We start from the raw sequence: 5,321 nt of genomic DNA on the forward strand, positions 1-5,321 counted from the left end.
ATATATATATATATATATATATATATATATATATATATATATATATATATATATGTGTGTGTGTGTGTGTGTGTGTGTGTGTGTGTGTGTGTGTGGCATAGTATAAACTGCCTGCTAATTTCTTGTCTTTATATCTATTGATAGTATATCTTCCAATCCTCAGCAAAGAATCTGCTTCTTGCTGTAGAGATTAATAAAGACCAACAACTGGTTGATGTGAAGAAAATAAGAGACTGTTGATTTCTGAGATCTAAATAGAACATCTATATCACATCTCTCTCCAACAGGTTCAGAGAGTATCTCTGAAGAGGAATCAAAAAATTCCAAGATTTAGAAATAGTGGATGTCTGCAGAAAACCATTATTTGTTGGATATTACAGGATGGTTGCACACATGTCCATAGCCTGCATGCATGAGATTGCAGATGATCAAGTCAGCTAAATTCCCAGCATAGATGGCTGAGGGGCTCATGGAATTCACCTTAGCTGAAGAGATATTGCCAATTAATTACTGTTGAGAGAGGAAGAACTAGTTTTTGAGATTAAAACAGGCTACTCATTCCAGTAAATCTCTTTATGGCCATGGGTTCTTGATGGTAAGATCATATATATGACTGAATATGCCACAGCCTTGAGAGACAGGACATGAAGAAATCATGATCTGGAAGCTTCATTACTACTAACTTTCATAGTACTATCAGGCTCTATTTATGTTATCAGCAGTGCAAGATATGTCCACTGGTTAAATAGTGGCACAAATGTTATGGGAGCAACCAATCACATTATAATTGGATTTAAAACCCACTCACAGGATGGAATGAATACATGCCTGATGTATTAAAGAAACCAAAAGCCTGTGGCTAGCTAGATCATAGATCACAGAGGTGAACCTAATTCTGATCTAATACAGCCTAATACTAAAGTTATTATTCTGTGGTGAAACACTCTAACCAATGCAACTTATAGAAGGAAAGGCATATTTTGGGGTTATGGTTCTAGAGAGACAAAAGTCAATGGGATAAAGTTTGAAAGCAAGCACCAGTCTCCATATACCCTTCTGCTAGGTGTCTCAGATAGGGTCACCCCCATAGACTCTTAGGAGCCTCCCCTGTCCCAAGTCTTCAGTTAGTTCCAGATACACCTCCCACCAATTTCCACTCTGTCCCAGCCCTCTCTCTTGCCAACCCCCACATCTACTCCCCATCCCTGTTCCCCTCCTCATCCACTCTCCCACCAAGTTCCTTCTCTCTGTCCATCTACTACGTCTATTTTATTTCCCTTTCTGAGTAAGATTTTCAAATTCTCCTGTGGACCCTCTTTATCACTTAGTTTCTTCAGGTCTGTGGATTTTTTGCATAATTATTCTGTATTTTATGGATAATGTCCAGTTGTAAGTGAATACATGTCATGTTTGTCTTTCTGAGTCCAGGTTGTCTAGCTCAGTTTAATATTTTCTAGTTCCATCCATTTGCCTGTAAATTTCATGATGTCTTAATTTTTAATAGCTGAATATTGTTCCATTGTGTACATGTACCACATTTTCTGTATCCATTATTTAGTTGAGGGACATTTAGGTTGTCTCCAGTTTCTGGGTATTATGAATAAAACTGCTATGAACATAGTTGAACAAGTGTCCTTGTGGTATAGTAGGGCATATTTTGGGTATATGCCAAGAGGTACTTATAGTGGAGGGAGGGGGATAGCAACTCACCCACAAAACCTTTGTGATAGATATTCCCAGTTGTCAACTTGACTATATCTGGAATGAACTACAATCCAGAAATGAAGGACACACCTGTGATCAAGATCTTGAGGCTGGAAGACACAGGCTTTTGGTCCAGATCTTGAAGCATAGTAGCTACAAACTTAAATACTGTCATGGTAGCATGCTCCTTTAATCCCAGAACTCAGGAGACAGAAGCATGCAAATCTCTGAATTCAAAGTCAGTGTAGTCTACAGAGCAAGTTCCAGAACAATCAAGTTTACACAGTGAAAGGAAACACTGGAAAACAGAAATCATGTGGTAATGTAATAGAACAAGCCCTATTATAATGTAATGTTCCAGTCCTAGCAAGCAGCTGAACTTGGAAGCTTCAGTCACATGGCTCTTGCTGTAAAGATGCAAGAATAGAAAGACTAAGGGGACAATTGAGGCTGGTTAGCTGTAGCTAAGAAATTAGCAGTGAGTACGAAGAGACAAGCATTACTGAGGTGAAACCTTCTGGGATGTATTTTCTGACAGCATAAAGAAGCTGTGGTTCAGAGATAGCCAAGGTTGTACATTGCGCTGCAACTGGACTTGGTAATGTGTAAGAGTCACCCAGGTGGTACTGGTTTTGAAAGCATGAAGGTGTCATGAAGAACAGCTGAGGCTTGGCACTGTGAGAGTCCAGGGAAGGCCATTGGTGATGGTGCAGCCTCAGTTGCAGTTGAAGGGAGTCTATGTGAGGCTAATGGTAAAGCCTAGTTGCATTAAACAAAAAACAAACAAACAAAAAACAAAACAAAACCAGCATGTTGGGGATGCCAGTATCATGTGATGATCACCAAGAACAGGAGCAGCAGTGGAGTGGATCAACCTGAGCTTAGAGTGCTACAGAGGGCAGAGCTGGAGAAGTGACCCAAGCCCTTTGGAGAAGCTCAGAAGATCATGTGTGGATCTCAGACACTGAAACAAGAAGCTATAAAGTTGAAATTACCTTGGAGACTCCATGATGTTAGAGATGACAGAGCTGTAGGCTATCTGCTGAGGAAAGCTGCTAACAGGGGATGGAAACATCCCAAGGCAAAGAAGTTTGTTACAGTGAATAAAGATGAAAGAAGTTGGAGATCTAATGAGTGCTTTGACATCAGACATGGAGATGCAGAATTTGGAGTTTGCATAACTTGCTTTCTGTCTTGCTTTGGTCTAGTATTTCCTCATTATGATGTTTTGGGATGGCAATGGATATCCTGTGACATTGGAAGTATGTGATCTGCTTTTTAATTTTGATTTTATAGAGAATTACAGTCAAGAGATTGGATGAATCTCAGAAGAGACTTTGAACTTTGGACTTTTAACACTGTTGAGACTATGGGACTTTTCAAGTTGGGCTAAATGTATTTTGCATTATGCTATAGCTAGGTATGCCCCCCCCATAGACTCATGTATTTGAATAAGGCTACGGGGGCCAGGTAGTAAAATGTGGTGGTTTGAATATGCTTGGCCCAGAGAGTGGTACCATTAGAAGGTATGTCCTTGTTGGAGGAAGTATATCACTTTGGGGGTGGACTTTGAGGCCCTCCACCTAGATGCCTGTCAGTATTCTATCTGCTTTTGGATCAAGATGTATAATTTTTGGCTCCTCTAGCCCCATGTCTGCCTGGATGCTGCCATGCTCCCACCTTGATGATAATGGACTGAACCTCAGAACCTGTAAGCCAGCCCCAATTCAATGTTGTCCCTTATAAGAGTCACCTTGATCATGGTGTCTGTTCATAGCAGTAAAACCCTAAGAAAACCTTCAACCAAAAATTTGTCCTGCCTACAAGACACAAAGGGATAAAGATGGAGTAGAGATAAAGGAACTGGACTGTAACTTGAATTTTTTTCAAACTTTATTTTTAATGATGGTTCTTAAATGCTTCCCTTGTAGCCCTCCACTTACCAGAGGTAGTAGAAAATACAGAATACAGGGGATGTGGACCTGTTTAGAAAGTTTTTTTGCAGCAACTCCCTTCTGTGTTTTCTGGAAATCAGCAGTTCAGTTCACAGGTTAGCAGACAATGGCAGTTCAATCCACTTTCAAACACTTCACGGATATACCAGCAGTCCGGTCTTGAAGAGTCAGGTTAGTAACAGTGGTGACATAACCCAGCAGAGACACGCAGGCCTCAGACTCAGCTTGAGTCAACAGAAGGGACCAGCAGGAACACCCGGAGAAATTCTCAGCTGTGCCTTTCTCAGGGAAGTGAAGATCAGGGAAGACAAAAGACCCACAAGCATTGTATTGCTAGCTCTATAAGCAAGACAAGCTCTACCTCCATCACTCCCTCAAGTCCTATTCATACTCCCCAAATATCATGTGTCCTCCATGTGTCTTGCCTCAGCACAGGTCTTGCGTCAGCATGTGCATCCAATCATGACAAGCCCATGAAGTCCAGACAAATGGACTTCAATCATGCAATGTGAGGTGGACATGTGTTGGTAGCAAAGAATCCCTCATCACATCTCCTTTCATGTGTTTGCTTCAGCAGAACATCCTCTCTCCTATGTCTGCTTTAGTGAAGCATTCCTTCATGAGTCTGCCTTAACCTTTCACTTGTGTCTGCTTCAGGGAAACACTCTTTCATGTGTTTGTCCCAGCAAAACACCATCCAACACAACTGAATCTCCAAAGAACCCTTAAAGTTTCTACTTCACTGGCCAACTAAATGATTAGCAGAACTTGAGACACATCCCATGGGAGGGAGGCAACTTCCAACACTAGTAATGATCCTTTGCTATGCTTGCAGACAGGAGCCTAGCATAACTGTCGCCTGAGAGGCTTCATCCAGCAGCAGATAGGAACAGATGCAGAGACCCACTGCCAAACATCAGGCAGAACTCGGGAAGTTTTGAGGAAGAGTAGAGGATAGATGTGAGAGAGCTGGAGGGGTCAAGAACACCAATTGAAGAACTACAAAGTCAACTAACCTATGTCCATGGGGGCTCACAGAGACTGAACCACCAACCAAAGAACATTCAGGATAAAAGATAATTCAGTTTTCCATTTTATAGTACAGATTTTTTATTTTAGCTAAGACAGAATTATACCTGAAACAAAAATAAATTAAAAATATATGAAACAGTGATTTATCAAATCATGATGGTTGAAGTTTCAAGTCTAGGACACCGTGCAGATTATAATGCACAGACCAGAAACATTACTTTCTCTTTGAGTTCTGAATACTGTTTTGAACTGACAGCAAAGGAAGGTATAGCTTACAGAACAAAATTTTTGAGAACTGAGAATTCATAGAGAGAAATCTCTAGAGATTATCAAAGTTTGGGCACACTTTCTGATTGCAGGATTCAGAATGGAAAACCCTGTAACTCAAGAGGCACTGATTACAATATGAAGAATGTAAGAACCAGAGGACCAGGAAGTCTGTTGTGAGAGTGTGTCTCCTAGAAATGATGGAGAACACATGTTACATAAACACTATGGCTTCTTAAGCAAGACTTGGACAGAGGCAGAGGCAGGCAGATTTCTGAGTTCCAGGCCAGCCTGGTCTACAGAGTGAGTTCCAGGACAGCCAGGGCTACACAGAGAAACTGTGTCTCAAAAAACCAAAAAAAA

This window comes from Mus pahari, chromosome X, assembly GCF_900095145.1.
Source record: "Mus pahari chromosome X, PAHARI_EIJ_v1.1, whole genome shotgun sequence".
NCBI classification, from domain to species: domain Eukaryota; kingdom Metazoa; phylum Chordata; class Mammalia; order Rodentia; family Muridae; genus Mus; species Mus pahari.